This window comes from Macaca thibetana, chromosome 10 (genome assembly GCF_024542745.1).
Source record: "Macaca thibetana thibetana isolate TM-01 chromosome 10, ASM2454274v1, whole genome shotgun sequence".
NCBI classification, from domain to species: domain Eukaryota; kingdom Metazoa; phylum Chordata; class Mammalia; order Primates; family Cercopithecidae; genus Macaca; species Macaca thibetana.
In genome coordinates this window covers 63607641-63634985 of record NC_065587.1, presented here as the reverse complement: position 1 = coordinate 63634985, position 27345 = coordinate 63607641, and the positions used below count along the sequence as shown (strand labels likewise).

Sequence of the window (27345 nt, the reverse complement as noted above, 5' to 3'; positions counted from 1 at the left end):
TTAGATACACAAATATGTACCATTGTGTACAGTTACCTATAGTATATGGTACTGTACCATATTGTACAGGCTTACAGTCTAGGAGCAATAGGCTATACCATCCAGCTTAGGTGTGTAGTAGGCTATAGCACCTGGGTTGGTGCCAGTACACTCTATGATGTTCTTTGCACAGGGACAAATTCACATAATGAAGCATTTCTCATAACATATCCCCACCATTAAGCAATGCCTGACTGTATTTCCTCCTAGTCTATGGCTCATCTTCTCATTCTCTTGATATTGTCTTTTGCAGAGCAGAAGTTTTTAATTTTAATGAAACCCAGCTTATAAATTATTTCTTTTATGTCTCCTGCCTTTGGTGGTATTTGTTTGTATCTAAAAAGTCGTTACCATTCCTAAGGTCATGTAGGCTTTATCCTATTATCATCTAGGACTTTAATAGTTTTGTGTTTTATATTTATGTCTATGATCCATTTTGAGTTAATTTTTGTGAAAGATATAAAGTCTGTGTTTAGACTATTTTTGTTTGTTTGTTTGTTTTTGGCACGGGATATCCAGTTTTTCCAGCACCATTTGTTGAAAAGACTCTCTTTGCTCCTCTGTGTTGCCTTTGCTTCTTTGTCAAATATCAGCTGACTATACTTACGTGGTTCTATTTCTGGGCTCTCTATTCTGTTCCATTGATCTGTTTGTCTTTTCGTTCACCAATGACCACATTGTCTTGACAGTAATAGCTTTATAGTAAATCTTGAAGCTGGGTAGTATCAGCCCTCCAACTTTATAAATCTTTAATGTTTAATTGTCTATTCTTGGTCTTTTGCCTGTCTGTATAACTTTTAGAATCAGTTTGTCAATACCCTCAAATAACTTGTTGAGATTTTGATTGGGATTGCATTGACTATAAATCAAGTTGAAAAGAACTGACATCTTGAAAAGATTGAATCTTCTATCCATGAACATGGAATAACATTCCATGTATTCTGTTCTTTGATTTCTTTAATTGGAATCTTATAGTTTTTCTCATGTAGATCTTATACATATTTTTGTTAGATTTATACCTATTTCATTTTGGGGATACTAATGTAAATGGTATCAGGTTTTTAATTCCAAATTCCACTTGTTTGTTGCTGGTGAAAGTAATTGATTTTTGTATATTAACTTTGTATCCTGCAACCTTGCTATAATTGCTTATTAATTCCCAGAGTTTATGTTTAATTTTATTTTTTAAAAACCTGTCAAACTGTTTTCTAGAGGGGCTGTACCACTTTACATTCCCACTAGCAACATATGAGTGATTCACTTTTTCTGCATTCTTGCAAAATCTGGTGTTGTCACTGTTTTTCACGTTAGCAATTCTGATAGGTATATAACGCTATCTCATTGTGCTTTTAATTGGCATTTTCCTGATGGCTAATGATGATGAACATTTTTTCATGGACTTATATGCCATCAGTATCTCTTCTTTGGTAAAATGTCCACTAATGTGTTTTGCCCATTTTCTTATTGGATTGTTTGTTGTTTTTTTTTTTAAAATTATTGAGTTTTGAGAGTTCTTTATATATCCTAGATACCAGCCCTTTGTTGTAAATATTTTCTCTCCAATATATGTTATAATATACCCTGAAATCTAGTAATATTAGTCCTATAGCTTCATGCTACTTCTTCGATACAGTCTCTGCAATTGAAAGTCCGTTGGATTTTCATATAAATTTTAGAATGAGCTTATCAAGTTCCCAAGAGGATGTTAATTGGGATTGGGATCTATAGATCCATGTGGGAAGAACTGTTATCTTTCAAATAGTTAAAAAGTGCTGGGATTACAGGAGTGAGCCATCGCCCCTGGCCATATTGGTTTTTTTTTTTTTTTTGAAACAGATTCTCGCTATGAACACGATATATCTCCCCATTTATTAGGTTTTTTTTTTTTATTTGTTTCTGCAGGGTTTTGTGATTTTCAGTGTAAAAGTCTTACACGTCTTTCATTAGAGAGATTTCTGGGTATTTTATGGGTTTTTGGTGATATTATATTGTCTATTTAAATTTTTTTGTTCGGGCCAGGCACGGTGGCTCATGCCTGTAATCCCAGCATTTTGGGAGGCCAAGGCGGGTGGATTACCTTAGGTCAGGAGTTCCAGACCAGCCTGGCCAACATGGTGAAACCCCATCTCTACTAAAAATACAAAAAAATTAGCCAAGTGTGGTGGCGTGCACCTGTAATCCCAGCTTCTCAGGAGGCCAAGGCAAGAGAATTGCTTGAATCCAGGAGGTGGAGGTTGCAGTGGGCCAGGATCTCGCCACTGCACTCCAGCCTGTGCCATAGAGCTATAATCCGATTAAACTCACTTCTTAACTCTAATAGTTTGTAGATTCTTTTGGATTTTCCACATTCACAAAATGTCGTCTGTGAATAATGATATTTTTACTTCTTCAGTTCCAGTTTGTACATTTTTTCTCATCTTTTTGCACTGACTAGGATCTCTAATACAATGTTAAATAAAAATAATGACAGTAGACAGTTAATCTAAAGGGAAAAGCATTCTAAATGTTTTTCACCAATAAGTGTGATGTTAGCTATAGGGTTTTATAAGTGCCCATTATAAGGTAAATGAAGACCTTTTCATTTTCTAGTATGCATAATTTTTATTTTGAATGGGTATTGAATTTACCAAATGTTTTCCACATTTTTTTATTTTTTTTCCCACATTTTTTGAAATGATAGTTTTTTAGAACATTTTTAAAGTAATGGCTGGGCCCGGTGGCTCACGTCTGTAATCCCAGCACTTTGGGAGGCCGAGGTGGGCGGATCATGAGGTCAGAAGATCGAGACCATACTGGCTAACATGGTGAAACCCCGTCTCTACTAAAAAAAATACAAAAAATTAGCCAGGCGTGGTGGCGGGCACCCGTAGTCCCAGCTACTCGGGAGGCTGAGGCAGGAGAATGGCGTGAACCCAGGAGGTGGAGCTTGCAGTGAACTGAGATCGCACCACTGTGCTCCAGCCTGGGCGACAGAGCGAGACTCCGTCTCAAAATAAATAAATAAATAAATAAATAAACAAACAAACAGAACATTTTTAAAGTGGTGAATTATATTGATTTTTTTGTGCAGTGGCAAGATCTCAGCTAACTACAACCTCCGCCTCCTGGGTTCAAGCGATTCTCCATCTCAGCCTCCCAAGTACCTGGGACTACAGACATGCACCACCGTGCCCAGCTAATTTTTGCATTTTTAGTAGAGATGGGGTTTTGCCATGTTGGCCAGGCTGGTCTCAAACTCCTGACCTCAAGTGATCCACCAACCTCAGCCTCCCAAAGTGCTGGGATTACAGGAGTGAGCCATTGCACCTGGCCATATTGATTGATTTTTAAAATCAGATTATAGCTCTATGGCCCAGGCTAGAGTGCAGTGGCGAGATCCTGGCCCACTGCAACCTCCACCTCCCAGGTTCAAGTGATTCTCCCACCTCAGTCTCCCCAGTAGCTGGGATTACAGGTGTGTGTCACCATGCCCGACTAATTTTTTGTATTTTTAGTAGAGATGGGGTTTTGCCATGTTGGCCAGGCTGGTCTTGAACTCCTGACCTCAAGTGATCTGCCCCCCTTGGCCTCCCACAGTGCTGGGATTACAGGTGTGAGCCACCATGCCCTGCCATATTGATTTTTTTTTTTTTTTTTTTTTTAATGGAGATGGAGTCTCACTCTGTTACCTAGGCTGGAGTGCAGTGGCGCGATCTCAGCTCACTGCAATCTCTACCTCCCGGGTTCAAGCAATTCTTCCACCTCAGTCTCCCGAGTAGCTGGGACCACAGGTGCATGCCACCACGCCCAGCTAACGTTTTGTATTTTACTAGAGACGGGGTTTCACTGTGTTCCCCAGGCTGGTCTTGAACTCCTGAGCTCAGGCAGTCCACCCTCCTCAACCTCTCAAAGTGCTGGGATTACAGATGTGAGCCACCGCACATGGCTGATTTTTGAATTTAAAAGCAGCATTAAATTCATGAAATAAATCACATTTGGTCATGTTGTATTGTTCTTTTTATATAACACTAGATTTATTACGTTAATATTTGTTTAGTATTTTTGCATCTACATTTATGTAGATATTGGCTTATAATTTTTCTTTTTTGTAATGTAAAGTGAGTCAGGAAGTATTCATAAATTGAGTCAGGAAATATTCCCTCCTTTACTATTCTCTAGAAGAATTTATAGGATTAATGTTCTTTATTCTCTAAATGGGAAAATTCACCAGTGAGACCATCCAGGCTTAGATAATTTTTTTGTGTGAGAAGGCTTTAAATTAGAGATTCAGTTTTTAAAAATAAGTATAAGGCTGTTCAAAATTTTTATTTCTTCTTGTATCCTTTTGGTAAGTAATGCTTTTCAAGGAATTTGTCAATTTCAATTAAATTATCCAAGTTTTGGCATAAAGATGTTTACAATATTTTCTTATTGCCTTTTAAATGTCTATAGTATCTACGGGTGCAGTGCTTTGGGAGGCTGAGGCATGCAGATCACTTGAGGTCAGAAGTTCAAGACCAGCCTGGCCAATATGGTGAAACCCCATCTCTACTAAAAATACAAAGATTAGCCAGGCGTGGTGGTGTGCTCTTGTAGTCTCACTTACTCGGGAGGCTGAAGCAGGAGAATTGGTTGAACCCAGGAGGCGGAGGTTGCAGTGAGTTGAGATTGCACCACTGTACTCCAATCTGGTGGACAGATTGAGACTCTGTATCAAAAATAAATAATAAATAAATAAATAAGTCTATAGTATCTGTAGTGATGCCCTTTCTTCATTCTTGATGTTTATAACTTATGTTATCTCCCTCTCTCTCTCTCTCTTCATGATCTTTTTTCAAAGAACCAACCTTTGGCTTTGTTAATTTTCCTATCCATTTACAATGGAAATTCTCAGGCTAGGCGCAGTGGCTCACGCCTGTATTCCCGGCACTTTGGGAGGTCAAGGTGGGTAGATCACCTGAAGTCAGGAGTTCGAGACCAGCCTGGCCAACATTAGTGAAACCCTGTCTCTACTAAAAATACAAAAATTAGCCAGGTGTGGTGGTATGCATCTGTAATCCCAGCTACTTGGAGGCTGAGGCAGGAGAATTGCTTGAATCGGGCAGGCAGAGGTTGCAGTGAACCAAGATTGTGTCACTGCACTCCAGCCTGGGTGACAAAGGGGGACTCTATCTCAAAAAAAAAAGAAAGAAAGAAATTCGGAGCTTGAATTTTTTGGTATCACGTAAATATTTAGAATTCAGGCCTTGAATCCATGTGAGGGCTGGTCAATATCCACAACTTCTCAGAGATTACTCCTCTTTAATCCCACCCAGATCCAAAGCTGAGACAGATCATTTTCTTTGCTGTCTGTCTTCATGGGGCAGGATTAAAAAAAAAAAAAATCATGCCTTTCCTGAGTCCATAATTTGTGTAGGGTGGTCGCTGACTCGTTTGGCTGTCTGTCCTGTATAGGCTGCAGGCTTTGTATTGCCTGAGTTCGAGATGTCTGCATGGCATCCCACAACACCAGTGTAGGTTGATCTCCCAGGACTCATATTCCTGCTTTGTTTCTGGCACAAGAGAATTTCCCTACTTTCTTGAAGACTTATTCATTTATATATAATGTTTAAAATCTATAGCATTTGACAGTGGTGAGAGTGTAGTATCTCTCACCATAGGCTGTTTGCATTGCTGTTCCCTCCAGCTGGAATGCTTTTCACCGAGATATCTGCAGGGCTGCCTCCTTTGCTCTGTTCCTCACATCTTACCTTCTCAGTGAGTCCTACCTGACTTCCCTATTTAATCATCTTCATCAACTCTAGCACCCCCTATTCCCCGTACCTTCTCTGCTTTTTCTTTTTTATGTTTTTGTTTTTGTTTGATTTTTGAGACAGGGTCTTACTCTGTTGCCCAGGCTGAAGTGCAATCATAGCTCACTACAGCCTCCATCTCCTGCGCTCAGATGATCCTTCTGCTTCAGCCTCCTGAATAGCTGGGGCTGCAGGCACACCCCAGCATACTTGGCTAATTTTCAGTTTTTTTAGTAGAAATGAGATCTGGCTATGTTGCCCAGGCTGGTCTCAAACTCCTAGACTCAAGTGATGCTGTCACCTCAGCCTCCCAAAATGCTAGGATTATAGACACGAGCCACCATGCCTGTCTCGTTCCTTTTTGTCATAGAACTTATAGCCATCTGTGTCATTTACTGATTTATTATGTTTTTTGTTTATTGACCAGTTCCTTTTGTTAGATGTAAGCTCCACGAAGGCAGGTTCTTTATGTTTTGTTTGCTCCAAATCCCTAGAACAGTGTCTGACACATAGCAGGCTCTCAGTAAATATTCTTTTTTTTTTTTTTTTTTTTTTTTTTTTTTTGAGACAGAGTCTCGCTCTGTTGCCCAGGCTGAAGTACAGTGTTGTGATCTTGGCTCACTGCAACCTCCACCTCCTGGGTTCAAGTGATTCTCCTGCCTCAGCCTCCCGACTAGCTGAGACTACAGGCACCCACCACCATGCCCAGCTAATTTTTTATATTTTTAGTAGAGACAGGGGTTCACCATGTTGGCCAGGCTGGTCTCGAACTCCTGATCTCAGGTGATCCACCTGCTTCAGCCTCCCAAAGTGCTAGGATTACAGGCATGAGCCACTATGCTTGGCCCAGTAAATATTCTTTTAAAAATGCCCAGAAACTGAGTCCTTTTATTGGACAGAGGGAAAAATAGGAGTGTAAAGAGGGAAAGGGATTTGTCTAAGGTCACCTGGAGAAATGGTGGCAGAGCCAGGACCAGAACAATTTCTCCTGGCCTGTTACGATGTGCCCGTTGTCTCCTCTGAGCCTCCCCACAGGACTCAGGTGTGAGTGGTGCAGAAGCAGCCTGCATCTCATAGCACTGTGGGCCACTTTCTCCTTCGGGAAGCACAGTCTGCCCTGACTTCTGTCACATGCCACTCGCTGTTTTCCTTCTTACCTGCTCACATTCTTTTAGCCTCTTTTGCTTGACCCGTGAAGTGGCTACGTCCTGAGGCTCTGCCCGGAGGATTTTCCTGTCTCTCTCAAGGCCCACTTATTGAATGACCTTGCTCACTCCACGCCTTCAGTCATTCCCTCTCCAGGCTCAGCCTCTCCCCTGAGTGCCCATTTTTCTGGACATCTCTTTTCAAGCCTCTGGATGCCTGGCAGGCTCCTTGTGTGCAAGAGAAAAGCCTTGGTCTTGAAGCAAAACACCCGGCCCCACAGTCACTCCGTGAATCCGTGGGTCAGTCCTCACCACCCTCTGAGCCTCCAAGTTTCCCTCTGAGAAAAAGCACATCTTCTCATTCAACCCCCACAGGTTTGTTGGGAGGTTCCAGGGAGACTGTGGATTAACAGCTGTTTGCAATCTTAAAACATGGCGCCAAAGGAGGAACAGCACTCTGTGTCCCATAGACAGTGCACACAAGTCCCCAAGTGGGCCTTCCTCTTCCTGCCTCCCCCTGCCCTTTGCTCAGACCTCCTGTCTCCAGGGCAGCCCTACCAGTCCCTCATACCAGATACTGGAGCCTGGTTTTGCCTCCTCCTCTCCCCCATCCCCACTTTGGGATCCATGAGCAACAATGTCAGTTCTGCCTACTTGCTATGTCTTTCCACTGTTCCCTCCTCCCCCTCCTACATTCCAGCCCAGTCCAGGTCCCATCAGCTCTCTCCTGGACTGTTTCAGTGGCCTCCTTTCTGGTGTCCCTGGCTTCCTTCTGTTTGGAAAAAGCCTCTCTTCTCCTAGACTTCAGATGTGAGAATTGCCTCTAAATCCAAGATTTGGATTAATAGGGTCAACAAGATGGGCTGCTTGGGTGGGTCACCAGAGGATGCATGGGTTGATGGTTGACCAGATGTTCACTGGTGAGGCCTGTTTACGAGATGCTTTGAGTGGGATTTACTAGATGCTGAGGCAGGCAGGGTTTGGTTGTCCCTCTACTTGGGTGAAGGTGTCAGATACCCAGGTGAGGTCAGGCCCAGAGCTGACATGAGGGAGCTGAGGCCAGAAAAGCGCTGAGACCCATCTGTCCACATCCCTCCATTTCTCCCTCTCCACCCAAGGGTCCTTGAGTTCCCAGCCACAGCCCCTCCCTCACCCCGCTTTGTATGGGTCTGTGGGACAATTCCAGAAAGTCGTCTTCTGCCCACTTCAGCATAACCTGGGACTTTATCCCGGCTCCACCACTTTCTCCCTTGGAAAAATGCATTTACTTACTTGGGCTTCAGTTTCCCCTCAGAAAAGGGGGCTTTTAAATCCTCCCAGCTGAGGTATCGGGAGAATCAGTTGAAAGCCCCTCTGAAGACTTTGGCGCGATGCTCAGGAAATACAGGGCCAGGGGCCTCTTTCTCTCTATCCTTCTACCCCTCCCACTTGTCCCACGCTCTGAGCATTCGAAGGGAGAAGACCTTGTCTTGTTCCTGAGACACTCCTCCTACCCCGTGCCTGGCCCAGGGCCTGACATACAAAAGGTGCCCAGAAATGTTTTCTGAATTGAATCAAGGAAGGGAGAGGGTGTTGGGAAACAAGCAGTGCCCTGGTCAGGACACTTGGACCTGGAGTAGGGACAGGACTCTCCCTCACAGTCCCAAACACACCTTTCCATCCTGTCAACAAATTTTGGCTTTCAAGTCCTACAGACCTGGGTTCAAATCCTGGCCCGGCTCCGAGGCCTGGCACAAATGATCTCAGGTCTGCAAGCCTCAGCTCCTTAACTGCAAGCCTCAGCTCCTGGAGCGATCTCCAGTTCACAGGGGTGCTGACACACAGTAGGTGCTCAGGAAATGGCACCCAGCCCATATTCCTCCTTCCCTTCCTCCTTTCCGCCTTTCCTTTCTTCCATGTGAGAGATGTCTCCAAGGAAACAGGAGGAATTATTTTAAGAAGAGCCGAGGACTCGGGTGGGAGCGGATGGTGGCTCGGGCATCTGGCAGGCAGAGGCAGGCTGCACTGGCCCTTCAAGTAGACAGTGAGACCCAGGTGCCTCCTCATCTCAGAGAGCACTAGGCAGGGCCTATGGCAAATCTATGTTGAGGGGCAGAGGAAAAATGCTCCTGGCACCACAGAGCAGGGACAGAGCAATGGACTCCGCTGTGCATTTACCTCACTTGGTGGCCCTGAAAAAATCCCAGCCCTCCAGCCTTGTGGCCTGGGGGTGAGTGGGAGGTATTACTGCAAGGGAGGTGGGGAGGGAGAAGGTGGATTGGGGCTGGTGAGTTCCCGGCTTAGGAGAGTATAAGCGAAGGTCTCAGGGTGCTCCTGAGCTGGGCAGAAATTCATTCATTCATTCATTCATTCATTCATTCATTCATTCACTCATTCAATCATTCACTCGTTCAACTCATATCTACTGAACTGAACACCTTCCTCCTCTCTACCAGGCAATGAGCACACCTCATTTCACGTTTTCCTCAGAATATCCTTGCTGTGAGATTTTTGTCCCCATTGTGCAGATGAGGAAACCAAGGCCCCGAGAGGCAAAATGAATCATCCAAGTCCACGAAATCAAAGACTCAAGCAGGGCACGATAGCGTGCACCTGTAATCGCAGCTACTGGGGAGGCTGAGGTGGGAGGATCACTTGAGCCCAGGAGTTTGAGGCTGCATTGAGCCATGATCATGCCACTGTACTTCAGCCTGGGCTACAGAGACAGACCCCATCTCCAGAAAAAAAAAAAAAAGTCAACAGTTCTTTCCCAGCCTTTTCCTCATTTTCTATAGTTCACTATCACCTTCAATAGAAAGTCCTGATGCCTTGAGAGGACCTCACGGTCACGATGATCCAACCCCTGCCAACCTTTCTGGCTTCACCTTTAAGCTTTCGAGGCTTCCCTCTCAGTGAGCTGCCAGTAGTGGCTCAGATGTGCCCCAGCCTGGCCTCCGGGTCTCTGAGCAAGTCCTTATGCTGCAACGTCCCCTCTGTCTTCCCCTTGCTCTTCAGGCTAAGTCCTGCACAGCTTAGGGGCCGCCTCTTCCTGGAACCCTTCCAACCCTCTCCCAAAGCTCAGTTGGTGCCCTTCAGGAGTGGTGGGTTTTCTTGTGTCTCCTCTGTGGACAGCAAGCCCCTTGAGGCCAGTGACATTCCTCATGCAACTCTGCATCCCTGGTACCCAGCAGGGGCTGGACCTGGGTAGGTATCAGTGGGCATCAAGTGAGTGAATGAATGAATAAGGAACAGTGTGGAATTGCTACTTCTAGCCTCAATCATTTTGTTCTCCAAACATTTCCCAGGCACCTCCTCCATGTCAGGCCTGATGCCAGCCCCGGGGAAGACGATAACTCAGCCTTGCAATTCACTTTGTGGTTCACAACGTGCTTCCATTATAAAAGTCCCAGCCACCCTGCAAAGTAGGTGTTTGTGTTGTTTTGGGCTGTGTCCATTTTTTGAATGTGGAAACTGAGACCCAGTGAGGTTGGGTAACTTGCCTGGTCACAGCCAGTGTGTGGCAGAGCCAAGATATGAATCTAGGGCTGCTCACTCCAGAGCCCACACTCCCTCTACACTGGGAAAACACAGCAAAACAGAGCAAATGAATACATGACACTTAGACATTTATTTTGGAACAAATTTGAACAATATAGAAAATTTGGAAAATATGGGGAAGGAGAAGAAAGGAGGTAATTCTGCATAGCTCCCCTCTCCTGGGATACATGTCATTAAGTGTCATTAAAAGTTTGAGAATCTTCTGCTTATTTTGGCTGAGCGTGGCCAAGTTCATACAGATGCAAGCAGCACGTAGTATGAACGCAGATTGTCAAATGCTGCCTTTTTTAATTTTTTTATTTTTTGAGGCAGGGTCTCCCCCAGTCACCCAGGCTAGAGTGCAGTGGTGCAAACACGGCTCACTGCAGCCTTGACCTCCTAGACTCAAGTGATTCTCCCACCTCAGCCTCCCAAGTAGCTGGGACTACAGGCATGCACCACCACACCCAGCTAACTTTTTAATTTTGTAGGGATGAGGTCTCGCCGTGTTGCCCAGGCTGGTCCTGAACTCCTAGCCTCAAGCAATCCTCCTGCCTCAGCCTCCCAAAACACTGGGATTACAGCCATAACCGTGACAGGTCTCAAATACCACAATATGAGGTTAATTTAATGTGGCCTGAACCCCAAGGAGCTACTTCCAGACTTGTGGGAGAGGTAGAAGTAACAGGTGTGCCTAAGTGTGGGTTTCTCCCAAGTAGACCCTGAAACAGGCACTTGAGTGCATGTAGTTTATTTGGGAGGTGATCCTGGTCTGCAGGAGGGAGGCAGAGGAGGAGGGAAAGTCAATCAAATGGGCATTTGCCAGCAGGGCACCACTGTGGGCCACTGGAGCTCTGTGGGGACCTTCTGAAGAATGGTGGAAAGCATGCCTGAGACTGTCTCCCTGAAGGTTCGGAGGCTGCAGCATTTCCTTTGTGACTCTTTTCCCCAAGGGACTGAAGATTCTGCTGGGGACCTTACTCTCCTGCATTTCCAAGCCATCCTGTGCTTGGATGGGACAAGCTCTTGCAACTTCAGAAAATGCCATCAGGCAGAAAAGTGGAGAGACCTGGTGGGTGCTTGCAGCAGACCAGAGTTCAGGAGCTGTCCACCAAGGCTGCAGCAGAACTCAAGGCAGGCACCAATAGCATTTGCTTTGAGACGTGGTGTGTCTTTGTCATCATAAAGTATTTTGGGGATATAAAACCAGGAATGAGACATAGAAGTCAGGGGTGATTTCCCCAGAATAGGTGACATTTGAGTTGAATTTTGCAAGGTGACTACACAATGGGAGAAGAGGCATTTCAGATAAAGGCTGAGGTGTGAAACAGCTTGTCTTCAGGAGAAACTGCAGAGCTTGTACCTGAGTCATGGGGTTTGGCCAAGATTGAGGTAGGAGCAGATGTGAAAGCCAACTGGTGAAGGGCTTTGAATACCAGACTCAGGAGGTCAGACTTTATCCCCAGGTACTAGGGAGCCAAGGCAGGCTTCTGAACAGGAAAGGGGCACAGTCAGATCCATATTATAGAAAGATCTGTCTGGGGCTGGTGTGGAAGATGGATTGCGAAGGGGCAGACTGGAGCCAGAGCCCTGGGAGGAGGATCCCTGCAGGGGTCCTTGGCCCAGGCTAGCCTGTGAGGCTCCTCCCTCCCCATTTCCCTGAGGGGTGGGCCCTGCCTGACATATGCTTGATGAACCCAGAGAACAGCACTGGAGTGGGCATTCCCCAGATCCATGTTGACCGATCTGGACCTTATCTGGTTTGGTACAAGCTCAATGTCATCATTAGCTAGATATGGTCATTATCTGGATTTAATCATTATCAAATTACAGACCTGGCTTATATTCCACTCTCACTCCATCTCTGTGGGCCTCTCCATCTCTTTTTCTGTCTTTGTCTCTGAGTTTCTCTCTCTCTTTTTAAAAATCCATACTTCAGATACACACAAGTGAGTTAAACTGAGTCCTTGGTTCATGACATGCCTTCAGCATTGGTGCATCAAGTCCTACAATGTATATAATACAAGATAGTAGAAAACATAATCTAATATATGCACCTGGATCCACTGCTCACCCCAAGAACTAGAACAGAATAGTATCTGACATCCGCCTCTGTGCTGCACCCCGTCCCATCCCCCAGCTGTCTGCTGGAGGTCACTAAGATTCTGAATTTTGAGTTTATCCTCTGCTAGTTTCCTTGTTTTTAGTATTATTACATGTATATATACCTAATTAATATGTAGTTTGTTTTTACTTGTTTATTAATTTTATGTTAAAAGTGCCATACTGTATATACTCGTCTTTTCTTTTTAACTCAATACTGTTGATGAGAATGTCTCCAGGTTGTTGTATATAATCATGATTCATTTGTTTGAAGGCTGTATGTGACTATACCATTATTTATTTATTTATTCTCCCTTCAATTGACAATCAGGTTGTCTTCCAGTCTTCTGCTATTGCAAACAGTGCTGTGTGGCTGTTCCTGTGCATAAATCCTAAAGCTCTGCAAAATGCGGTCTGGGCATCCTCAGCCTGGGCATCCCCTGGAAACTTGTTAGAAATGCAGAGTCTGGAGCCATGCCCTAGCCCCGCCAAAACTGAATCTGCATTTTAACAAGACCCCTGGGGGATTCACTGGGTATTCACATTTGAGAAGCACTGGCCCAGTGTACCTCTGCATGGGATTCTCGTGGGCATAAACCTCAGGAGTGGAAGTGCTGGGTCGCAGTGGGTGGCCCAGATCATCCTCCTGGCAGCAACTTCGGAGCTGCCACTGAGCTACAGCTTCCCTAGCTCTTGGTATTGTCCCGCGTTCTCATTGTTACCAGTCGACTGGGCGTGCAGTGGCATCTCATCATGGTCTTGACTTACATTTCCCCCATGACTAACGAGGTCAGGCACCTCTTCGTATGTTTACTGGCCATATGTTTCCCCTTCTGTGAAACGCCTGTTCCTGTTTTTTGCTCTTTTTTCTTTTAGGCTCCCTCAACTCAGTCCTGCCTTTGCATATGCTGTTCTTTCGATCAGAAACGCCTTCCCCCTTCGCTGTCCTGTGCCAGTTCTTCCAGGAAGCCCTCCCTGATTGCTGCTCAGGTTGTGAGCCTCCTCAGCCTCACAGGCAGGAAAACTCTGTGTCATTATCCCTTCATTTCTTCTCCTGAAGTCTCTTCCTCACTGGAGAGGCTGTGAACCTATATGGCTTGCTTTGCATAGAGTTAACAATTTTTTCACTTTAGTTGCCATTATTTTCCAGGATTTTCTGAAGTTTTACGTTTCAGAAAATATTAGCTGCTAGTTACTCTTGAAAAAATAAGATATGGCTCCACTGTCTCCTTCCCTAGATGGCAAAATCAGCTGGTGCTGAGTAGGGGCTGCTCCTGCTGGACTATGTATCACAGTCCCCACAACTCCAGGCTCACAACTTGCTTAAACAACCTGTCCAAGCCCTGTGGGCATTTAGGTTTGTGACCCTTGCCTAAGCATGCCCAATGCTTATTCCTCTAAAACTTGCCCTTTCTTCCCCTCCTCCTCATAACCCCATCCTTGTTCCCACTTGGAGCTTTGCATCTCTCCCCTGTGCCATCACACTAGCCTCCTTGACCTTCCTTTCTCTAGCCTTGCCTCTTCCAGTCCACTGCCATGTCACACTCCTGCTCAAGAACCAGCAATGGCTCCCCATTGCCTTCCCAGGCACCACCTGACTTTCTACAAAACAAAAAAGTATTACAATAGGAATATTTTATGTCCAAAGAAAAGTCTAGAGAACAGCATGACAAACACCCATGTGCCCACCACCCCAGCTTAAGGCATAAACCACTTTCAAGTATATTTAAAGCCCTTATTACAACATTCCCTTCCCTCTCTCCCTCACGGTCACTACTCTCTTGAATTTGCTGTCTATCACTCCCATGCATGCTTTTACACTTGTATTACATATGTATGTGTCGCTAAACAATATATGGTATTGTGTTGCGTGTTTTCAAACTTTATATATCTGGCATGAAATTATATTTTCCATCTGCAACTTGCTTTTTCCATCCAACAATATATATTTTTATTTTAAAAATTGTATTGAAGTATAACATTCATACAAACAGCAACATTCATACAAAGAGCACACAAATTATAAGTGTACAACCCTGGATTTTCACAAACTGAATCAACAGTGTGTTTTTGAGATTTAGCCTCAGGATGCATAAGCTTGCATTCACCTATTTTGAGGATTGTGGAGCAGAGACAGTTTTCCATTGTCTGAATGTGTTGCTATTTATCCAGTTTCCAGATGATGGACATTAAGGCTGTGTCCAGCTTTTCACTATTACAAACGATGCTGCTATGAACATCCTTGTGCAAGTCTCCCGGGCCCCCGTGTGAGGTGTTCTCGAGGGCAAAGCCTGCTCATCTTCAACCTGATCATATATATACTGCCAGGTCGCTGTCCAGCCCCTGGCTCTCGCTGGCTCCCAGCTCATTCGCCAAGATCTTCCCACTGCTCCAGGGAGCCCACTATCCTCCTTGTTGACACCCTGCCCAAACATGCCACCTCTTTGCCTGCTGCATACAAGTGTTAAACTCACCTCTCCATCCAGGCTTTACTAAAACGCTACCTCTTCCAGGAAGCCCTCTTGGGCAGCACTGGGCCTCAGGGTGTCATCTCCTCTGAGTGACTTCCTCTCACCCCAGTTGTTAGAGCCAGAGAAGATAGAGACAAACCCAGACCAGACACTGGGGGAAAGGGAATATGTTCTGGAGAAAGGAAACATGGGTAGACTAGTAGGGAGTATGAGAAGCTGGGGTACGAAACAGATTGCTTTGGGCCTTGATGGATGAGTAGGAGTTTGTCAGGTAGAGAGGTGGGAGGGCATGTCAGGCACAGGGAAAGGCAGAGGCTGGGCACTGGAACAGTCATCACTGGGTTGGGGATGTGAGCAGGGTGGATGGGTGGTGGAGGAGACTGGAATAGGGCTGTGAGGAGCCTTGCAGGCCACCCTTTCACCCATTCTGACCCTTCTGCATTCAGCTGGCATTCTCTGGAGATGGCTGTGTGTGGGAGCCAGGGAAGGCAGGCACATTCATTTGACACCTACTGAATGCCAGGCACCAGTAAAGAGCTTATACCCATTATCTCTTTGGTTTTCTCACCCAAGTTGGCGATAGAGACTCATGGTGTCCCCATTTTACAGGTGGAGGAATGGGGCTCAAAAAGGGACAGTCTTTTGTCTGTAACCACAGAGCCAGGAGAGGTAGGGCCGGTACGCAGTTCAGGTCCATCCCACTTCAGAGACTGCATTTAACCCCCGTTCAGCCAGAGGCGAGAAGACACCTGGGAGAGGGTTCTGCGGAAGCAGGTCACCGGGAGGGGGCACCCATTCCCAGAGGCAGAAGCCCCGAGTTCTCGGGGGTGGGGTGGTTCCTGACTCGCGCAGTGTGACCGGGACCAGTCTTGTTCTCTCTGGGCCTCAGTTTCCCTCCTCCACGGGGCAGCGATGGTCAACACAGGTTCCTACCGGCCCGCCCCATAGCCTGGGGTTCCGGGGTCCCGTGCCACCGCGGCCCGCGCTGTGTGACCTTGTTCCAGTAGCCTGCCCTCTCTGGACTGGCGGCCCCGGATTTCCAAGCGCTCTTCCGGCTAGCGACAGAGCGGTCTCCGGCTGCAGAGACCCTCCCGCTTCCCCCGGGTTGCGGGGGCGCGGGTGGGGGTGGGGCGCCAGGAACTGCGCGGGCCCCCCCAAGGCCCCCCGAGCCCCGCGCCCGCGGCCAGATCCGCGCCTGGTTTTGGGCGCAGCCGCACGGCCCCCTCCCCCGCGCGCCTCTCCCCGCTCCCCGCCCCCTCCCCGCCGCTCTCGGGGAGCCGGGGCCGCGCGGCTCCTCCTCCCGCAGCCGCATCTGGGGCGCCGCGCCGGCCGGAGGAGAGGCATGGGGCACCCGCGGGCCGGGGCCGGGGCGGGGGCTGGGGCCTAGGCGCGCGGACCTGCGAGCGGACCCGAGAGGCGGCGGCGGCGGCGCAGCGGAGCGGCCAAACGGGCCGGAGGCGGCCGAAGTGCCCGGCGCAGGTGAGGGCGCGGGGGTGGCGCGCGGCGGCTCCTACCCCCTTCCCGGGCCGGCGCGCTCAGTCCCTCGTCTAGACCCCCCAATCCGGTCTCCTCCCCGACAGACCTCCCTGAACCGGGGGGCGGTGCTGGCGCAGAAAAGCCCCCTCCCCTGCCAGTTTTATCTTCCGAGCCCGGGTCCGAGGGGCCGGCTGTGCGGCTGGGAAGCGCCTTCTCTGGTTGGGATCGCCCCATCTACATCTCCCCGGACCCTCAAATCGGGGGCGGCGGCACTGGGGCCCAGAACCCCTGTCCGGGGCCGGACCCGCATTCTGGCTCTTTTTCCCGCGGACTCCCCCGTACCCTGTATCAAGCGGCTGCCAAAGCCTGGAAGCCCCCTCCTCAGGCCCGCCCCCTAATCCGCAGGGCGGCCTGGGGGTCAGACGGACCCCTCCCGTGCCCGGCCAACCTTGGCGCCTGGGAAAGCAGGGCTATGCTGGTCGGGGCATTCCTCCGTTCATCCCAGCTGCCTCGGATCCTGCCTCGGTAGCCCCAGGAGCCGCCGGCTCCCCCCTTCCCGAGCTCTTTCCCGGACCTGGCATCTGGGGAGGGGGCGGGGGCGGGGGCAGCACCCCCCTCCCGCGCTGCATAGCGCCCCCTCCCTGTTTGCGTCCCTGCGAGGGGCTGGGCTGACCTGGGCACCTGGGCTGGGGGGGCACTCACATGGCTACTGGAGGCCCCCACGTGCGGCGCCCCGCGGAGACAGGGGTTCACGTTCAGACCCAGTGGCGGATGGACCAGGTGGCCGCGGGGACCAGCTGGGTCCAGATGTGCCGGGCCTGCTGGGAGGGGACATGTGCTACCTGGACGTGTGATGGCCCTTGGTCTCTTTTGGCCGAACCTGCCGCTCCAATCCCCCTCCATCCCTCCATCCCTCCATCCCTCTATCCCTCTGTCCCTTCTCCCCTTCTTCCTCCGCTGCCTGTGTTAAAGAGACGGGCTGTCAGAGACTGTTGATGTGGGAAAAAATGAAATGGGGGAGGGGTTGTGATTGGCAAAGGCCAGTTCTGCGAGGGGGAGGGGGTGCGGTGGGTAGTGGAGGTGCCCTGAGAATGGGAAGCCCTAAGCTTGGAGGGCAGCGCTGATGGGGAGAAGGTTCCCGGCACCTCCACCCGCCTGGAAGTGGAAATGACATAGCGGGAGGGGGCTGCAGTTCCAGCCCCTGGGGAGACTGGCCTGCCCTGCCTCTACCTCCATTGCACCTCTTCTCCAAGACTAGTCCCCAGTGGGAAGGAGAGAGTCCTGGCTCTCTCTGCCTCTGAGCTCTCACTTGTGGGAGGGGGCTGTTTTCTGCCAGCTGGAGGTGGTGGGAATCAGTTGTACAGGACCATCTCCGAGAACGCCGGTTGGAGGAGCCCTGTTTCTGTCCCTCCTTGGTGGCCAGCTCTCCCTTGCCTTCTCTGCCAGAGGGCACTGGGCTGCCTGGTCCCAGGGTGGGGCCGCAGAGCTGGTGCTCTGGCCTGGCTGATGGGTGGCTGGAGTGTTGGAGCCACCACCAGGCCCCAGAGCCGGCTGTTGGGGCCAGTCAGTGGCAGACTCCAAGTGTGTTACCAGCAGCTCGGGAGATGCTGGCTATGCACGTGGGGCTGGCGAGAGTGCCTGTCTCCCGCTGTGGCAGGGGTGGGCCAGGGATCCTGGGTCCTCCAGGAGCTGGGACGGCACAACTCAACTTCTGGGAGTGTGCCTGTGTGTGGTGTCCATGGCGACCCCGTACTTACCTGCCAGAGGCCTGGTGAGGCCTGTGCTGGGGCGCTGGGGAGTTCAATGGCTGACAGGGTCCCCACCTCCAGGAGCCTCTGTTTTGTGGGGGGAGGCAGCCTGTGTCAGGTATTGGAGACAGTGTCCATGCTGAAGAGAAACTGTGAGCTGGACAGGACCTGATGGCTGGGTTATGTGGAACCCCAGGAAGCATCTGGCTGGTGCCAGCCTTGAGATGGAGCCGCAGGTCTGAGGGCTGTGCCCCGGGCATGAAGCTGCCTGGCAGCTGAGTTGGTGTTTTTGAAGGAAGGCTGTGCAGCACTTGGGAACTAGGAGAGAATGTGTGCTTTGGAGCTTTCAGGAGACGCTGACGTATCGGATGTATCAGGGGCACCCACTGACATCTCATTAGGTTCTTGTGTGGTTTGTGAGCCACGGACTTCGTAAATGCCAGCAGTTTCACATGATGGGGAGGCTCTGAGGAACCGTATCCTGGGCACTGTATGTGACAGAAGCGGGTGGTCCCTACCCTCCTATACTTCTGTGATGGGTATTCATTCATTCAGAAAAGCATTAGAAAATCGCATTATCTGACATCAGTGCATTTGAACACTTTCATTTAAATGTTCTGAAATGTGAATTAATACAATCTTGAATGCAGGGTTTTTTTTTTAATAGAAAGCACACAGTAGGTACTCAATAAATGCCATGGCTTGCAGGATGAAACCCAACCTCCCCCTCCCCCCAACTAGCTACTTTCTAGCCACATCTTGCTCCCCACCCCCTCCCTCTTTGGCTCAGGTCCCCCTGGCCTGCCTTCAGTTCCTGGAACAGGCCACATTCCCTCCAGCTTCAGGGTCTTCACACATGCTGGCTCCTCTGCCTGAACATCTCCAGCCCCCTTCCCCCATGTGCCTGTTCAACTACTGCTCATCACCCAAGCTTAAGCATCGCTTCCAGAAGAAAGCCTTCCTCAATGCCCAGGCCAGGCTGTGTCACTGTCACCACGTGCCCAGCCCCGTGGGCCTGTGCTTCATTACCCCATCCCCATCCTTCTTGGATGTCTCTGGGTGTGGTTGGTGCAGAGATGGGCAGGGTCCCGCCTGCCTCTTCACGCCATTCCCCTGATGCTGAGAAGATGTCTTGGCTCAACGTGGGCACTCATCCATTTCTTTTGACTTTTGACGACCTGGTCCATTCTGAGTAGAGGGCTGGGCTCTGGGGAATGGGGGGAGACTTGGCCAGGCCGTTGCCAACATGACTGTCCATGTGCGTTCCCGGCCTCCAGCTGGGTCTGCATACACAGAGGCATTTAGCCAGAATCTGTGGGAGTTACAGGCCTGTAGCCTCTAAAATCCCAGCAGGTCTGTGGGACACCCAAGGGCTCTACAAGAGGGCGAGGGGCCATGCTGGGGCAGACCCAGCATCTTTATGGGTGTGCCCCCGGCCAGGCATTTCCCCCTATGGCTATTCATTTGCTCACATCATCACCTGTCTACCTGTTCAGCCTTCCCTCACTCGCCAGGTCACTGGCCTGTTCACTCTTTCATTTCCTAGTCCTCTGTTCGTTCTTTGGGCTACTAGTGCTTCCTGAGGCCCACTCAGTGCCCAGCCCTGTGCCAGGCTTGGGGACACAGAGTCAGACCTGCGAGGATCCCACTCTGTAAACTGCAGCCATCCTGCCAGTTGCTCCCTAGTGATGGAGACTGGTGCTGTCCAAGGGCCAGAAGTGCTTCTTAAAGGATATGCACTTGAGCTGGGTTTTGGAGACTTTGGGGATTTGGGTAGATGGAGAATAGTGGGGAAGGACACTGCTGGCTGTGAGAACTGCATGGATAAGGCACAGTGGCCCATGCTTGTAATCCCAGTACTTTGGGAGGCCAAGGTGGGAGGATTCCTTGAGCCCAGGAGTTTGAGACCAGTCTAGGCAACATAGTGAGACCCTGTCTCTAAAAGAAAAAAAAAAAGAAAGAAAAGGAAAAAGAAAAAGAAAAGAAAAGAACTGCATCAATAAAGACAGGAAGGCAGCCACATGCTGGGTGAGCTTGGGGATGCTGCGGGTTATGTGTCCTTTTAAGCGGAGGTGGCCACTCCTGAGTGGGCCACAGGGAGGCTGGTGGTGGAGGGAATAGGGTGCAGCATGGTGGGCATCCACTCTTCTAGGAGCCCTGTTGCGAATTTGCTGTGTTTCTTTGGATGAGGCGTGTCCCCTCTCTGGGCGCCCTTGATAGAGTGAAGACTTGGACCTGGTGATCTCTGAGGGGCCTTCTGCCTTCCACTGTCCGAAGTCTGTGATTCTGAGAGCCCTGCATCTTGGGACATCTGGTGGGCTCTCCTCCTGTTTTCTGGACAAGGAAACTGAGCATTAGTTTAGTTTATTAGTAAGGTCTCCAAGGCTGCACAGCTAGTGAGGTGGAGGTGCCAGGGTTTGAATCTAGAGCAAGCCACCGGGTTTGCTGTAGTGGCTTTGAAGGGCAGCTTTCGTGTGTAAGCTCCCAGGGCTGGCGTCAGCATGGGGCTGACGAGGCTTGGCAGTTTCTTCTAACAGATGACTCTGTTGGTTAAGGGAGTGAGGGGGTTGGAGAGCAAACTCACTGGGCATCTTTGGGAAAAGCTGTCACTGAGGAGTCCTGTGTGTTGTACCAAAGACAGGCCCACTTCCTACTTCATCAGAATATGTGGGGACGCTTTGAGACTCACATGACTAGACATTCTTTCGTTGTGACCTACTGGGGAGAGGGTTGCCTGTTCTGTTCCTATATCCCCTCCACAGCATCTCCTGGCAGCTCCTCCAGGGCCAGGACTGAAGCCTTTAGGGGTGTGCAGTACTCTACAGTTCGTAGAACCCATTTGATCACCCATCCTAGCCGCAGCCAGGGTTAGGAATGAAAAGGGATATTGTCTCCATTTGACAGATGAGGAAACTGAGGCTCAGAGTGGTTGGGTGGCTGCCCAAAGTCACTTGGAGGGTGGGGGGTGGACCCTCAGCCGAGGCGCCCCTCTCACTGGGTCCTTGCGGGGAGGGCAGTGTGTAGGGGCCTTTCGCTTGCAGATCGCACATTATTTCCTGAGCCAAGGAGCGGGGCCCAGGATCCTTCTGTGCTAGGTTTCGCAACGCCGCCTCCTCGCCACCGAGCTGTCTGACGTGGCCTTTTCAAAAACCCAAAATGAATGGAAGCACATTTTGTTTGGAGAATTTTGCTACACCCCTCACCAGGGCTGGTTGCAAAACCAGGCTTGGGGATCCCTGCTGATGTTGACGGTGATAATAATAATAATAACTGTATCATTGGCTAGCATTTCTTTTCATTCAGTCATTCCTTCAACAAAGCGTTTTAGACCATCTCCCAGGCCATGTGCACTGCTCAGCCCTCTGTTAGTGAGCACTGATGCAATACTTGATGCCTGGACTCTCTTTCAGCCTCCATCACACCCTGTTATGATTATCACCCCCATTTTATGGAACAGGAAACTGGGGCACAGAGAGCCAAGGCTGCACAGCTGGTGAAGTGGAGGTGCCAGCATTTGGACGAAAGGCTCCCTCCCCATGACAGGGACTGGAAGACAGAGGCCAGGGTTTGGACATAAGTCAGTTAGAGTTTAGAGGCTGGTCTTAGCCCCGTGTTCTGGGGATTCTGAAGTTCCTGTTTGTTCCACAGCAAGCGTTGAGTGAGGAGGGAATCAAGTGCAGCAGTCCCAGTTCCTGGCTTAGGGAAACCTGAACAGACACGCTGGGGGCAGAGCTGGGCCCGGTCTGGAGAGCAGCCTCGGGACTACCCTTGGACTCCGTGGCCGCTCTGCTGTCGGCGGCCACCACTCCTCCAGCCCCTCCAGGGGCCCCATCTGAACTATGAGGTTCGCGGGTACTGAGGAATGGGCATCAGAGAACTGTGGCTTCTCTCCCGACTCCTCTGCACTTCCCCAGCACACAATTCTGGTTAAGCCAGCGTATCTCTCAGGCTTCTCACAGGGCACGGGGAGTGATGTGGGTGATAAGGAGTGACCATGACCGGCAGTCCATTGGTGAGGAAGAACAAGATATTTGGTTTCTGGGACTGTTCATGGAAAGGGCAGAGCCCTCAATATGTGCGCACGCGCGCGTGTGTGTGCGCGCACACACACACACACACAGTGCAGCCACCCCCCAGCCACAGTCACATTTGCACTCTGCTTAGGTGAGAGAAGGGCTGTGCCGGTCACCCACCTCTGGGAGTCTGCTTCAAAACTGGCTAACGAACATTTGGTGCGTGAGGGGGTCATCTTTAGAAAGCAGAAGATGGGGGCAGGTTCTGTCTTTGATGATGTAGAAATGGGGCAGGCATCCTGGTGTCTAAATGGAGCAAAAGACTTATTGAGGCACTTATGGAGTGCCTGCTGTGTACCTGGCACTGCACTGGGACTCAAGATGGGGGATCAGAACCACGTCCTGAAGAGGTATTGTGCTGGTGGGGGCAGTGGGACTCTGCACCCCCCAGGTGCTGGGCTGAGACTGAGCACTCGGCCTCTGGGTTCAGGTATTTTTCTTCCTGTAGTGACAGATAAGCCTGCGGGGGCAGACAGAGGTGGGTCCAGGAGGCTTTTTGTTGCAGCTGCCAGGACATGGGTGCTGGGTATTTGGGGGTTTGTAGTAAGAGGAACGAGCAGGTTTGCTGCTGCTGTGTGTCCCTAACTGATTGCCTGCACCTCTCTGGGCCTCCAGCTACTCGGTGGGAGTAGAGGTGGGAGTTTGGTTTCTGAGTCTTTCCCGGTTTAGCCCTCTGTGACTCCAGGGATGAAACGAGTTGGGTTTCCCTCTGAGCGGTGTCAGGGAGTCCTCACTGTCCTCACCCCTGACCTGCCACCTGGCTTCCCCACCGCCCTCTGTCTTCCAGCTCCTGTCATGGGGAGGGAGCCTTTCCTTCCGCCCACTGTGGGCTGACTGCGTGCAGTGACGCAGCACCCGAGGACTCTGGAGTGCAGCTTGGAAACGGGAATCTGGGTTTGCTAGAGACAGGGGGAGAGGTTCTTCCCACCACCCCCAGCCGCCTGCCTGCCTCTCTCCCTCTGTGGCTGCCACCAAGCCCTGACACCTCCTCAGCTCTGCCATATCCACTCAGGGAGTGGGAGGCTCAAGGCTGGAGGCTCAGCTGAACAGGGCCCAAGTTGGAGTCTCAGCATGCCAAGGCCTTGCTGTGTGACCCTGGCATGCTTGCCTGCCTTTTCCGAACAGGGTGTACTGTGAGGGCTGGGCTGTGAGATTCTGGGGCTGACCAGGCAGCTTTGCAGTGACAGCTCTAGGGGGTCACCTGCAATTGGGGAGGAGCTCCTGACTGGACTTGGTCTGCTGCTGGGGAGACAGGGCTGTGGTCCAGAGACTGCTGGGTTGGAGATAGTCAGGACCCTCTGCCGCCTGTGTTTTCCATGGGCACACCCTGCAGCTGAGGGAGCAGGGTGCTGTGGTCATCCCTGTTTTACATCTGGGGAAACCGAGGCTGCACAGCTGGTGGGTAGTAGAGCTAGGATTTGAACCCAGGTGTGTGTGATTCATGCACCCAGTTGAGAAGGTAGACCCCAGGCAAGAGGCCTTCTGGGCCACTCCTTGTGAGGGCTCCTTGTGCCCTCTCTGGGACTCAGTTTCCGCAGCAAGAGTCAGGAGGTGATGTTGGGGTTGCCTTGCCCTTCCCTGAGCCCCACCTGGTACTGCTGGAATTTTTCTGAGCCTCCCCACCTGACCTACAGCTCCTATCCTCAAAGTGAGTGTGGCGGCAGGAGAAGGGGTGTTGGCATCTGACACTTCCTCAGGGACCTGCCACCTCGGGGTGTGAGGGATTCCCGGAGGACTGGGAGTGCACGAGGCCTTCCAGGGACAGCATGCTGGGAGCAGAGGCGCGTGCAAAGGCGGGCGGCTCTGGGGATCTTGACTAGACCAGGGGCCAGGCCCACCTCTGCCCATCTATGCATCCGACCCTCGTAGATCTGGTTCACAGGGGACTCTGGGAGAGTGCAGATGGGGACAGGGAGGGAGGGCCGCCCTCAGGGTCCTTCCCACTCCCTCTGTGTGTGTGTGTGTGTGTGTGTGTGTGTGTGTGTGTGTGTAGGGAATGTGAAGGGTGTGTGTGTGTGCATGCTGTTTGTATGTGTGTATGTGTAGTGTGTAGTGTGTGTGTGGTGTGTGTATGTGTGTGTGGTATGTATGTGTGGTGTGTGTAGTGTGGTGTGGTGTGTGTATGGTGTGTATGGTATGTGATGTGTGTGCTGTGTAGGATATGTGGTGTGTATGGTGTGTGGTATGTGTGATGTGCATGTGGTGTGTGTCATGTATCTATTTGTGGTGTGTGTGTGGGGTGTGTATGGTGTTTGTAGTGTGTGTGTCGTGTGTATGTGGTGTGTGTGTGCTGCATGGCGTATGCTGTGTGTGTGGTGTGTGTGGTGTGCATGATGTATGTATGGTGTGTGTGTGGTGTGTGTGGTGTGTGTGTGGTGTGTGTGAGGTGTGTGGGACTATGGTGTGTATGGTGTGTGTGTGGTGTGTGGTATGTTCATGTGAAGCATGTATGGTGTGTATGTGGTATGTGCTGTGAGTGTGGATGTATGATATGTATGTATGGTGTGGTATGTATGTGTGGTGTGTATGTGTAGTGTCTGTGTGACATGTGTATGGTGTGTGTGGCATGTATGTGATGTGTGGCATGTATGTGGTGTGTGGTGTGTTGTGGTATGTGGTGTGTGTGTAGGGTGTGTGATGTGTGTGTGTTGTGTTTGGTGTGTGTGTGCTGTATGTGGTGTATGTTTGGTATATGTTGTGTGTGTGGTGTGTGTAGTATGTATGCTGTATGTGTGGTGTGTGTGTGGTATGAGTTTGGTATCTGTTGTGTGTGTGGTATGTATACTGTGTGGTATGTACACGTGGCATGTATGGTGTGTGTGGTATCTGTATCTGTGTGGTGTGTATGTGATTTGTGTGGTGTATGTGGTGTGTGTGTGTGACGTGTGGTGTGTGTGTGGTATCTGTATGGTGTTGTGGTATACATGTGGGGTGTGTGTGGTATGTATGTGAGGTGTGTGTGTGATGTGTGTGTGTGTGTGGGTATATCTTTGTGGCATTTCTGTGATGTGTGTGGCATCTGTGTGGTGTGTGTGTGGTATGTATGGTGTGTGTGGTGTGTATGTGTTGTGTGTTTGGTAGTTCGGTGTGTGGTGTGTGTGGCATCTGTGGTTTGTGGTGTGTGTGGCATGTGTGTGGTGCGTGTGTGGTGTATATATGTTGTGTGTTTGGTGGTTGTGTGTGTGGTGTGTTTGTGTGTTATGGTGTCTGAGGTATCTGGCATGTGTGTGGTGTGTGTGTGATGTCAGTGTGGCATGTGTGCTGTGTGTGGCATCTGTGCAGTGTGTGGGCTGTGTGTGTGGTATGTATGGTGTGTGTGTGTGGTGTGGTATTTGTGTGGCATGTGTGTGGTGTGTATGAAGTGTGATGTGTATGATGTGTTATGTATGGTATGTGTGGTGTGGGTATGTGGTGTGTGATGTATGTGGTGTGTAGTGGTATGTGTGTGTTTGGTGGTTGTGCTGTGTGCTGTGTGTTGTGTCTGTTATGTATGGTGTGTGTGGTGTGTGTGTGTTGTGTATGGTGTGGTGTGTATGTGTGTGGTGTGTAGTGTGTGTGATGTGTGGTGTGGGGTGTGGGTGTGTGGTATGATGTGTGTGGAGTGGGTTTGTGGTGTGATGTGTGTGTGGGATGTGTGTGTGGTGTGATGTGTGTGGTGTGGGTGTGTGGTGTATATGTATGTTGTGTGGTGTGTGTGCTATGTATGATGTGTGTGATGTGTGTGTGTGGTGTGTGTGGTGTGTGATGTGTGTGTGTGGTGTGTTATGTATGGTGTGTGGTGTTTGTGTGGTGTGTGTGTGTTATGTATGGTGTGCGGTGTGTGTGTTTGGTGTGTGCAGTGTGTGGGATGTGTGTGTGGTGTGTGTGTGTGGTGTGTGTGATGTGTGGTGTGTGATGTGTGGTATGTGGTGTGGTGTGTGTGATGTGTATGTGGTGTGTGTGATGTGGTGTGTGGTGTGTATGAAGTGTGATGTGTATGATGTGTTATGTATGGTATGTGTGGTGTGGGTATGTGGTGTGTAATGTGTGTGGTGTGTAGTAGTGTGTGTATGTTTGGTGGTTGTGCTGTGTGCTGTGTGTTGTGTCTGTGTTATGTATGGTGTGTGTGGTGTGTGTGTGTTATATATAGTGTGGTGTGTGTGTGGTGTGTAGTGTGTGTGATGTGTGGTGTGGGGTGTGGGTGTGTGGTATGATGTGTGTGGAGTGGGTTTGTGGTGTAATGTGTGTGTGGGGTGGGTGTGTGGTGTGATGTGTGTGTGATGTGGGTGTGTGGTGTGTGGTGTATGTTATGTATGTTGTGTGGTGTGTGTGCTATGTATGGTGTATGTGATGTGTGTGTGTGGTGTGTGATGTGTGTTTGTGGTGTGTTATGTATGGTGTGTGGTGTGTGTGTGGTGTGTGTGTTATGTTGTGTGTGGTGCATGTGTGGTGTGTGCAGTGTGTGGGATGTGTGTGGTGTGATGAGTGTGTGGTGTGATGAGTGTGTGGTGTGGGTGTGCAGTGTGTGGTGTATGTTATGTATGTTGTGTGGTGTGTGTGCTATGTATGATGTGTGTGATGTGTGTGTATGGTGTGTGATGTGTGTTTGTGGTGTGTGTGTTATGTATGTTGTGTGTGGTGCATGTGTGGTGTGTGCGGTGTGTGGGATGTGTGTGGTGTGATGTGTGTGTGGTGTGTGTGTGGTGTGTGTGTGGTATGTGATGTGTGGTATGTGGTGTGTGTGTGGTGTGTGATGTGTGGTATGTGGTGTGTGTGTGGTGTGTGATGTGTGGTATGTGGTGTGTGTGTGATGTGTGGTGTGATGTGTGTGTGGTGTGTGTGATGTGGTGTGTGTGTGTGCTGTGAGTTGTGTGTTTGTGTGTGTTGTGTTACATCACCTCCCAGATGAATATAAACTCACAATAGTGACAGACACTGCGACCCAGGAGAGCTAAGAGGAGACTTTAGTCGTCTTGGGGTCCAGGAGCTGAGACCTGAGAGTGAGGAGGGGTGTGGTGGGGTGT

General features: G+C 50.0%; 2 protein-coding genes across 3 annotated transcripts in view; both read left to right on the top strand.

Annotated features, from left to right (window-relative positions):
- MYL9 (myosin light chain 9) overlaps positions 1 to 27345 on the top strand; it is a 345283-nt gene that overhangs the window by 75369 nt on the left and 242569 nt on the right. The gene's annotated exons all lie outside the window — the stretch shown is intronic.
- The window catches only part of DLGAP4 (DLG associated protein 4), a 234343-nt gene continuing 223415 nt past the window's right edge, over positions 16418 to 27345 (top strand). The window contains exon 1 of the mRNA XM_050807028.1: positions 16418 to 16524. The gene's annotated coding sequence lies outside the window, so the exon portion shown is untranslated. The remainder of the gene's footprint in view (positions 16525 to 27345) is intronic.